Source organism: Mus caroli, unplaced genomic scaffold, assembly GCF_978045245.1.
Source record: "Mus caroli unplaced genomic scaffold, Mus_caroli_1 scaffold_1, whole genome shotgun sequence".
Classification (NCBI taxonomy): Eukaryota; Metazoa; Chordata; class Mammalia; order Rodentia; family Muridae; genus Mus; species Mus caroli.
In genome coordinates, this window is record NW_028227256.1 from 161949990 (window position 1) to 161961963 (window position 11974).

Consider the following 11974-nt stretch of genomic DNA (forward strand, 5'->3'; position numbering starts at 1 on the left):
CCCTGCCTTTTTGGTAAGGTTTGCTGGAGATGGGGTGGTGAGAAATGAGGAAGCAAGTCCACCTGTAAGGAATGTAACCCTGCAGCAGTGAACGGAGTAAATGCTTGAGTAGCTAACTATTATGATTGCTGCTTGAGCTGTTATTGTATTTGGTCCCATGTAGGTGAGGAAGGCATACACGGCCTTCTTGATTTACAGCAGTAGAAATAGGGGAAGATGAGCGATTTTAGGTTGGTAAATTAGCATTCGACAATGTGTGCTCATATTTAAAAGTGGCTTAGGAAGTTTAAATATCTGCCCCCTCACACACCCCCCAAAAGTATACATCCTGAAGTGGAGAAGCTAAGCCAGCTCTGATCCCCTCCCTAACCGTGGAAATTGGTAGTCACTTCCCTTCAATTCCATTATGAAATATGTGGTGGGGACAAGGGTGGAAGAAGGCAGACCCGGTTCAGAAAGTAGCCCTGTAGAGGGGAAAATGCATGTCAGGTGATAAGCCATGAATTTGGACACATCTGCAAGAGGAAATGGGCAGCTGGCAGAGAAGTGAGCCACATGGGGATCCAAATTGTGTTGGGGAAGTGAGACACCCACAAACTCCCCAAGTGAGTCTCACCACCAAGTCCCTGCAGTCCAGGCCAGCAGCTGGAGACCAGAGCGTGGAGTGGAATGGAGTCAGTCTAGCCTGTGTCTATTCGCTAGGGGCTCATGGCCCCTCTCCTGCTATAGACCTTTTGTCTCTCGCTCCTGCACCATGTGGATTCCAACTACCTACCAAAGCAAGAGCACTCCAGCCAGCCAACGCAGGCAGGGCAGCTCGGCTTTGACAAGTCTGTTAAGAAAGCTCCAGCGATGAGACAAATGAGTTTTCTGAAACTCTTCCAAAACCCACACCAAATTTTGGAGTGAAGGAAACCTTTGGTAAATACGGGGTATGCACCTCTAATAATTTAGACCTATGTAGTATGAACTCATACATGGTACCCTTTGAAGTCATTTCTTACCAAATTGTCTTCCTTTAAAATAAGTCAGTCTGGAGTGTGGGGGCTGTTACAGACGTTTGTTCTTGGAGTACTGACTGAAATTTGGAACATACAAGTCCAGCACTTGAACCAAACAAATCTAACAGGGGCATCTTGGTTGTGTCTTGTGCTTACAAGATCATGAAGCTGTGTCCAGAGACTGTTCACAGTGAGAAATTAAATCAAACAACCAGCAAAGGGCTTAAAGAGCTTCCAGCTCTGACAGCTAATTCTTGGTTAGTTTTTTGGATTCCCCAATGTCCCCACACAGATATTTTCTCTGCATTTTAGGCTCATTGCTTGGGATATAAGTCATTTCATGTTTACCCAAAGTCGTGTCTTCAAAAATGGAATGAGATAGAGCTGTGTTGGTGAGCGTGCTGGTGCAGAGTCATAAATGACCTCACCATTTGGGAGGTTGCTGAGGCAAAAAGGTGACCACAAGTTCATAGCCGTCTATACAGTGAGTGCTAGGCCCTCTACGGGTACAGAGTGAGACCATATCCAAAATGAAAGAAAGAAAAAAAGGAAAGCAGGTAGGCGGGATATGGAGAAAAGTCAAACACTGAACCAGGGATAATGGGCTTAGTTTTGAAACTAGAACAGGCAAAAGACATTCCGAGAGTGAAAAACATTTGTTGCCAGCTTGAAATTGTTTCAAGAACATGTGACCTGGTTCCACAGGAAAAGGGGACCTCAAACTCAGCAAGTGGAATCCGGTGATTGAGAGCCTATGTCTGTCCTACAGGTGCCAGAGTGAAGAAGCCCTGCTTGTGAGATGATGGCCCAAGTAACATTTCCTCGGGGATGCTGTGTGCAGGGAGGGACAGTTTTATGGTCTTAAATGTCTACTGTTGGTGCCACAAAGAGCTCAGGAAAGCTTCAGGGAGAGAAATGAAAAGTGAGAGATGTGGACTGCGGGTAGGAAAGGGTGAGGGTGAAAACCAGGAGAGGTCAGTTTGGAAGCAGTGTTTCCAAGGTTACTAGTCCTTGGCTTTGAAGCTCCGTGCTGTGTCAAAACACAGAGGAGACAACAGAAAGGGGAGTATGATTCTGTCCTCTCCATCTGCCAGGAGGGACCTGAGGCCCCTGTGTTTGCATATTAGACCAAGGAAATGTACAAAGATCCAGAAGCTTATAAAAAATTCCTTCCGGGGTACACTGCAGAAATGCCGGCTTGCTCCTGGGTGTTTCAGATGACTGATAACCAGATTGTGGGTGTCTATTTCAGAAACATCCAGTCATAGTGGGAACCAGTCCTCTTCACTAATGTGAACACCTTAAACAACCAAGTTTGGTCTGGTCCTTGGATACGGTGTGTATCTCTTGTAAAAGAGCAATCGTCTGCTGATTCTCCAATCTCATAGCATTTCTTTCTTTTCTCTTTCTTTCTTTCTTTCTTTCTTTCTTTCTTTCTTTCTTTCTTTCTTTCTTTCTTTCTTTCTTTCTTCCTTCCTTCCTTCCTTCCTTCCTTCCTTCCTTCCTTCCTTCCTTCCTTCCTTCCTTTCTTTCTTTCTTTCTTTCTTTCTTTCTCTCTTTCCGCAAATATCAGCCATATTCGTTTCATATTAACTACCTATTTAGTCCAAAAGATAAAAATTAAACAGAGACTACACTCAAGAGTAACTGCATTCAACCATAGTCGAGCGCTGAGAAATGTGTGACCCTTTAGTATATCTGTTTCCATACACCTCTATACTTAAATGGTTGTATTTTCTGTCAGGTTCTTTAGGATTTAAGTGCAGGTCTTCATTCTTCCTCATACAGCTTCCTGGAAAGCACTGTCCCCAGTTCCCACTCTCCTCCCCTTTGCATATCCATCTTCCACAGAGATTACTACAGAACAGGGGGCTTGGTCCTTGTTATGTTTGACCTGTCGGTGTCATCTGACACAGCTGAGCTGGTTTCCTCTCCAAAGGAAGCCTGCACGTCTTTGTATTAGCATATGTGAATTGAACAAAATAATGGGTTTCACCAACATTTTCACACAAGCATCCCGTGTGCTTTATCGGGTTCATTTCCTCCCTCCATTATTGTTTCCTGCCTCCCCAAAAATTGGTCCCTTCTTCCTCCCAAATCGACCCCATACACTTTCATGTGTTTGTCCTCTACTTACATCTAGAGTCCACAAATGAGAGAAATATATAAACTGTTAATTTGTCTTCCTGAGTCAGGCTCATTCTACTGCTCTGATGACCTCTAGTTCCACCACCACCCCCCTCTTCTGCAAACGGTGTAATTCTGTTCCTCTCTTTGCCTGAATAAAACCGCAGTGTGACTATTTGCCACATTTTCTTTATTCACTCATCTATTGATGGACCTCAGGCTGATTCCATATTCTGGATGCTATTAATAAAAGTACCATGACAAAAACGGGCGTGTGGATATCTTTATGGTGTGCTGACATGCATGAGTTGGGTTATATATGCGGAGGAATGGTAGCTCTGGACCATTTGATGCTTCTGTTTTAGAGGGGTTTTGTTGTGGCTCTTTTGTTTTGTTTTGTTTTTGTAACGATATATTGATTTTTCACAGATGTTGCACTAATTTTCACTAATTATTAATTATTAATTCTCACTAATAGTGTGTCAGGATTTCTCCGTTCTCTGCACTGAGTCCCATTTGTTTTGTTTTTCTAGATGACAGACAAATATTCTTTTAGTTTACATTTTCCTGATAATTAAAGTATTGAACCTGTATTTTGTTTTTTGTTTTCTGTTTTGTTTTTTTTTTTGTTTATTTTATTTATTTTTTTATTAGGTATTTTCCTCAATTACATTTCCAATGCTATCCAAAAAGTCCCCAATAAAAATAATAAATAATAAAAACTCCCCCCCAGCCCCCCACCCACCCACCCCCACCCCTTGGCCCTGGCATTCCCCTGTACTGGGGCATATAAAGTTGGCAAGTCCAATGGGCCTCTCTTTCCAGTGATGGCCGACTAGGCCATCTTTTGATACAAATGCAGCTAGAGTCAAGAGCTCTGGGGTACTGGTTAGTTCATAATAATGTTCCACCTATGGGGTTGCAGTTCCCTTTAGCTCCTTGGGTACTTTCTCTAGCTCCTCCATTGGGGGCCCTGTAATCCATCCAATAGCTGACAGTGAGCATCCACTTCTGTGTTTGCTAGGCCCCGGCATTGTCTCACAAGAGACAGCTATATCTGGGTCCTTTCAGCAAAATCTTGCTAGTGTATGCAATGGTGTCAGCGTTTGGAAGCTGATTATGGGACGGATCCCTGGATATGGCAGTCTTTAGATGGTCCATCCTTTCTTCACAGCTCCAAACTTTATCTCTGTAACTCTTTCCATGGGTGTTTTGTTCCCAATTCCAAGAAGGGGCACAGTGTCCACACTTTGGTCTTTGTTCTTCTTGAGTTTCATGCGTTTAACAAATTGTATCTTATATCTTGGGTATCCTAAGTTTTTGGGCTAATATCCACTTATCAGTGAGTACATATTGTGTGAGTTCCTTTGTGAATATGTTACCTCACTCAGGATGATGCCCTCCAGATCCATCCATTTGCCTAGGAATTTCATAAATTCATTCCTTTTAATAGCTGAGTAGTACTCCATTGTGTAAATGTACCACATTTTCTGTATCCATTCCTCTGTTGAGGGGCATCTGGGTTCTTTTCAGCTTCTGGCTATTATAAATAAGGCTGCTATGAACATAGTGGAGCATGTGTCCTTCTTACCGGTTGGAACATCTTCTGGATATATGCCCAGGAGAGGTATTGCTGGATCCTCTGGTAGTATTATGTCCAATTTTCTGAGGAACCACCAAACTGATTTCCAGAGTGGTTGTACCAGCTTGCAATCCCACCAACAATGAAGGAGTGTTCCTCTTTCTCCACATCCTTGCCAGCATCTGCTGTCACCTGAATTTTTGATCTTAGCCATTCTGACTGGTGTGAGGTGGAATCTCAGGGTTGTTTTGAGTTGCATTTCCCTGATGATTAAGGATGTTGAACATTTTTTCAGGTGCTTCTCTGCCATTCGGTATTCCTCAGGTGAGAATTCTTTGTTCAGTTCTGAGCCCCATTTTTTCATGGGGTTATTTGATTTTCTGGAGTCCACCTTCTTGAGTTCCTTATATATATTGGATATTAGTCCTCTATCTGATTTAGGATAGGTAAAGATCCTTTCCCAATCTGTTGGTGGGCTTTTTGTCTTATTGACGGTGTCTTTTGCCTTGCAGAAGCTTTGCAACTTTATGAGGTCCCATTTATCGATTCTTGATCTTACAGCACAAGCCTTTGCTGTTCTATTCAGGAATTTTCCCCCTGTACCCATATCTTCGAGGCTTTTCCCTACTTTCTCCTCTATAAGTTTCAGTGTCTCTGGTTTTATGTGAAGTTCCTTGATCCACTTAGATTTGACCTTGGTACAAGGAGATAGGAATGGGTCAATTCGCATTCTTCTACATGATAACCGCCAGTTGTGCCAGCACCATTTGTTGAAAATGCTGTCTTTTTTCAACTGGATGGTTTTTGCTCCCTTGTCAAAGATCAAGTGACCATAGGTATGTGGGTTGATCTCAGGGTCTTCAATTCTGTTCCATTGGTCTACTTGTCTTTCGTTATACCAGTACCATGCAGTTTTTATCACAATTGCTCTGTAGTACAGCTTTAGGTCAGGCATGGTGATTCCACCAGAGGTTCTTTTATCCTTGAGAAGAGTTTTTGCTATCCTAGGTTTTTTGTTGTTCCAGATGAATTTGCAGATTGCCCTTTCTAATTTGTTGAAGAATTGAGTTGGAATTTTGATGGGGATTGCATTGAATCTGTAGATTGCTTTTGGTAAGATAGCCATTTTTACAATGTTGATCCTGCCAATCCATGAGCATGGGAGGTCTTTCCATCTTCTGAGATCTTCTTTAATTTCTTTCTTCAGGAACTTGAAGTTCTTGTCATACAGATCTTTCACTTCCTTAGTTAGAGTCACGCCAAGGTATTTTATATTGTTTGTGACTATTGAGAAGGGTGTTGTTTCCCTAATTTCCTTCTCTGCCTGTTTATTCTTTGTGTACAGAAAGGCCATTGACTTGCTTGAGTTAATTTTATATCCAGCTACTTCACTGAAGCTATTTATCAGGCTTAGGAGTTCTCTGGTGGAATTTTTAGGGTCACTTATGTATACTATCATATCATCTGCAAAAAGCGATATTTTGACTTCTTCTTTTCCGATTTGTATCCCCTTGATCTCCTTTTGTTGTCTAATTGCTCTGGCTAGGACTTCAAGTACAATGTTGAATAGGTAGGGAGAGAGTGGGCAGCCTTGTCTAGTCCCTGATTTTAGTGGGATTGCTTCCAGCTTCTCACCATTTACTTTGATGTTGGCTACTGGTTTGCTGTATATTGCTTTTATCATGGTTAGGTATGGGCCTTGAATTCCTGATCTTTCCAAGACTTTTATCATGAATGGGTGTTGGATTTTGTCAAATGCTTTTTCAGCATCTAACGAGATGATCATGTGGTTTTTGAGTTTGTTTATATAATGGATTACATTGATAGATTTTCGTATATTGAAATCCTTGCATCCCTGGGATGAAACCTACTTGGTCGGGATGGATGATTGTTTTGATGTGTTCTTGAATTCGGTTAGCGAGAACTTTATTGAGGATTTTTGCATCAATATTCATAAGGGAAATTGGTCTGAAGTTCTCTATTTTTGTTGGGTCTTTATGTGGTTTAGGTATCAGAATAATTGTGGCTTTATAGAATGAGTTGGGTAGAGTACCTTCTGATTCTATTTTGTGGAATAGTTTGTGAAGAACTGGGATTAGATCTTCTTTGAAGGTTTGATAGAACTCTGCACTAAACCCATCTGGTCCTGGGCTTTTCTTGGTTGGGAGACTATTAATGACTGCTTCTATTTCTTTAGGGGATATGGGACTGTTTAGATCATTAACCTGATCTTGATTTAACTTTGGTACCTGGTATCTGTCTAGAAACTTGTCCATTTCCTCCAGGTTCTCCAGTTTTGTTGAGTATAGCCTTTTGTAGAAGGATCCGATGGTGTTTTGGATTTCTTCAGGGTCTGTTGTTATGTCTCCCTTTTCATTTCTGATTTTGTTAATTAGAATACTTTCCCTATGCCCTCTAGTGAGTCTGGCTAAGGGTTTATCTATCTTGTTGATTTTCTCAAAGAACCAGCTCCTCGATTGGTTGATTCTTTGAATTGTTCTTCTTGTTTCCACTTGGTTGATTTCGCCCCTGAGTTTGATTATTTCTTGCCGTCTACTCCTCTTGGGTGAATTTGCTTCCTTTCGTTCTAGAGCTTTTAGGTGTGTTGTCAAGCTGCTAATGTGTGCTCTCTCTAGTTTCTTTTTGGAGGCACTCAGAGCTATGAGTTTTCCTCTTAGAAATGCTTTCAATGTGTCCCATAAGTTTGGGTATGTTGTGGCTTCATTTTCATTAAACTCCAGAAAGTCCTTAATTTCTTTCTTTATTCCTTCCTTGACCAAGGTATCATTGAGAAGAGTGTTGTTTAGTTTCCACGTGTGTGTTGGCTTTCTATTATTTATTTTGTTATTGAAGATCAGCCTTAGTCCATGGTGATCTGATAGGATGCATGGGACAATTTCAATATTTTTGTATATGTTGAGGCTTGTTTTGTGACCAATTATGTGGTCAATTTTGGAGAAGGTACCGTGAGGTGCTGAGAAGAAGGTATATCCTTTTGTTTTAGGATAAAATGTTCTGTAGATATCTGTCAGATTGTTTTTTTTTTTTTTTTTGAGAGAGGCTGTTGCCCAGTTGTATGTACATTTTTTTTTGAGAATTCTCAGAATAATCTTCCCATTTGTAGCCTAGATTTCCCCACCTCCTCGCTGAGAGACTGGTGGTTTCATACAAGGATATTAGATTAAGGGTGAAAATACTATCATGTTTTCCTGAGAATATTAATTTTAAAGACTGTGCTTCCAAATGTCTACTTTTTTGAGTTCTGTATCCATTCTGGATGTTAAGAGGAGCCAACAGACCACTTGCTATCAAGCCTGATGACCAGAGTTTGATGCCAGGGATCCACATGGTTGGAAGAGAGAACCAACTCCCACAAGTCATCCTCGGAGCTACACACACTGTACCCCACGTAAATGAACAGATAGATGAATGCATACATAAATAATTGTTTTTGACTTTTTTGTTTTGGTTTTGAGACAAGGCTTCTCTGTGTAGCTCTGGCTGTCCTAGAACTAGCTCTGTACTACTCGAACTTAGAGATCTGCTTGCCTTTGCTGCCTGGGTGCTGAGACTGAAGGTGAGCACAACCACCTCCTGGTAATGAAATTCTTATTGGAAGCATCATTGACAAAGCCTGTGTTCCTTTTTGTAGACTATCTCCTCACTTCCTGTTATGTGTGACCAAGCCAGCTCAGTCAGCCAACAGGGTCTCAAGGGAGGGAGGGAGGATTAAAAGAAGAAAAGACAATTAGACAACATTGTAACATGACCCCAGCCAGTGTGGGGTGCATTTACTTTTGTTCAGTCTGATTTTATACCATCCTAGGTACATGCAAAGAGTATGGTCAGTGCTAGGTCAAAGACAAGTAAGTAGTCAAGGAACAAACAAGCCATAAACAGAGGCCTCCTGGTATTCAGGGGCTTATCAAGATGATCAAGATCTTGAGCCTACTTCCTCGTCCTAGCCCAATGTCAAATTCTTACATAGCACTAATACAGACATTCCTGCTCCTGGCATCTGGAGCCTCTTCCGAGTTCTTGCTCTACATCTCTACATGAGTTGGGTAGAGTACCTTCTGATTCTATTTTGTGGAATAGTTTGTGAAGAACTGGGATTAGATCTTCTTTGAAGGTTTGATAGAACTCTGCACTAAACCCATCTGGTCCTGGGCTTTTCTTGGTTGGGAGACTATTAATGACTGCTTCTATTTCTTTAGGGGATCTCTATTGTTTCCTGAATCTCTTCAAAGGTCCTTTCTTCCCTTCTGAGCACCTCAGTGAGAGAAAAGCCTGGACTTCATTTGCCTCCTCTATTCTCACTCTATTTCCCCACCACCACCACCCCAAACTCTTGAGTTTTAGCCTCATCTGCTCCAGTAATTTGACAACTCATAAACTGATCTCTCCAATAGTTTTACACACATTGTCTTTACCTCTCCGAATCCCAGAATACCCAAGTGCCTCGTTCCATTTCTGTTTGATTTCCTAAATAACCAGGATATAGCCAAAAAGCAAAGTTCTGATTTCCAGTCACTGATTCTGCATCTGGCTTTCAGTGAGTGACCATATCATCTCCGAGTTTGCAAAGCCCCAGTTCTTCTTACTTTCATCTCCCATCCTGTTAAGAAATACTATCACAATTTTTCTTGTTATCTTTCTGTGTCATCTTTTTGCATCAGCTTGGGTGTTGTCAAGTTACTCATTTGTATGTATAACTTACTCATATGCATGACACACTTTTTTAAGTTGCTCATTTATATGTGTTGCCCAGGGATTGTTTAGCCTGCAAGTAGGAAATGGGGTACAGTCTTGAAAAGTATTGCTTTGTTCTGCTCTGCATTTCCTCCACCCTCTCAAAAGAAGAGAAAAGGAGGGACAGCCATCACAACTCCTCTCTCTCTCTCTCTCTCTCTCTCTCTCTCTCTCTCCCTCCCTCCCCCCAAAACACTTGGGATTTGCTGCTCTGATATGTATTCCATCACAAAATGGGGAGGGTCTCACACTCCTATCTTCAGTCACCTCTGGTTCATGTCAGGAGCCTTTCAGAGTGGCCTTGTGTAATCTTGGAATACTTAGTCTTTAAATTTGGATACAAAAGATAAGATGTGTCCATTTTCAGCCAAAGCATCATCGCAACCAAAGGCATGATATCTAAGTTTTATAATGAGTTCAATAAACTTGACAGCCCAAAGAAGGAAGATATATGTAGTCACTACTACTTTTGGATTGTCGTGGAAGGCATGAAAACACTGGCTGGAAGAAATCAAAGCCAATTTTTAACAAGTCATTTGGAAGCACAGTCTTTAAAATTAATATTCACAGGAAGACATGACAGTATTTTCACCCTTAATCTAATATCCTTGTATGAAACCACCAGAAGGAGTCTGTCCATGCCTTTGAGATGAAAAAAAAGAAAAAGTTGCTGGATGCCACGCATCTTTAATCCTAGCACGCAGGGCAAGGAGGTGTGCAGAGTTCTATGTGTTTAAGGTCAGTAGGGTCTACTTAGTGAGTTCCAGGCCAACCAGGTGTACCTAGAGAGACCTTGTTTCAAATCAGTAAAGAATGGGGAGAGGGGATGTTAGTGGTATAGTCCTCACCTAGTGTACGTGAAGCTCTGAATGTGATCACCAGCAAACACACACACACACACACACAATTGAAAGTTCTTCTTAAATCATTTGTTTCTCTTAGCAAAAGAGAAAACTGAAAAAAATCACCTTAAAAATCAATGCTAAATCTGAGTGGCAGCAGTGGCAACATGCCTTTTATCCTACACACAAGAAGCAGAGGAAGGTGGCTTTGAGTTCCAGCTTGGTATACGGAGTGAGTTCCAAGACAGCCAGAGCTGCACAGGGAAACCCTATATCAAGTTAAAAAAAAAAATCAATGCTAATTCAAGAGGTGTTTTTCTAACAAACCTGTAAGTTTATCTTTCTGATCACAGGGCCCACATCTTGACCTTCCATACTTCCTTACACCTAATTGTTGGATTTGAAACAAAGTCCCAGGAAACAGATTCTTAGCGTTAGCATTTCAGCCCCCACTTATCTGTGATAGGGACTTACTGAGCCGAGGATGTCATTTCAAGCAGGCTCAGATTTGGGGAACATGTCAAACACACATTTAACCACATGAAAATTTAATAGTAATTAATACTTATCAATAAACAAAAATGTCATCTTTATGAGGTGCTGTCAACATTAAAGAGTATAAGGGGCCACGGACAGACAGACTATGAACTCAAGCATTTTTATGATAACCAAACAGAATGAACACTGGCTCTGAGGGCATGTGAGCCTCCACTCTTGTGATACTAACCAGCAGGCAGTGTTTGTCACACCACTAATCAAAACTGTATATCCATCTTGGTAACCTAGCTTCTTTGCTTTCTAATTAATTACAATTTTGCTTTTCATGTTAAACAATCTTGTCTGAATGTAAACAAAAAGCCAAGTCTGCTATAAAACTGCACACAGAAGAAAGGCTAGATGTACAGGCTAGCTTAGTGACTGGCACTCAAGTTCAACCACGTGGATGCTTATTTTCAGAGGGAAATTACTAGATAATAAAACTCAACTTATAAACTCAATAATTATAAGCACAGTATGTTTGTTGTTTTCTCGAAGGACACACTGAAGTAAATGACTTTTGTTTCTTTGCTGTGGGCATTGATTCCTATGAAATCCTCTTCCACAGTTAAGGGTTGATCACAGGACTGCTAATCATATGTAAGTAAGCCAAGCCTCTCAGCAAGAAATCCCTTTCATCTTCTGCCCTTCGGGGCTGGGACCTGCAGTCAAAAGTGCTGAACAGTCGAAACAAGTTCAGAGCAAATCTACCACCATGTGGAAGTAATTACACAGAAATACCTTTTTCCTTAGGGCATTTGTTTTAAGAAATGCATTGCTGGCCTTTGAGCTAGAAGCAGATTTGTCCGCCTGCTGTGGGTCAAAGCAAACTTCAGTCCTCTCTGTCCTCTGGTGAGATTCACAAAAAGGATGTTTGTTTTGTTTTGTTTTGAAATTAGGTCCATTTTTATTATAACTATACCTAGGTATGAAATATTTCTAATATGCAATATAATTTAACTTATTTGACATGTTTGATGGGTAACATCGACTTGAATGGATTGAGACACACTTAGGAAATGAGGAGAGCCCAGCTCTGGGTATTTCTGTGAGGTGTTTCCACCAGTTCTTACATGTCCTTCGTTTTCTTCCCCTGGTCAGTCATGGTTAGCCTACGTACACTCAGCTCACTG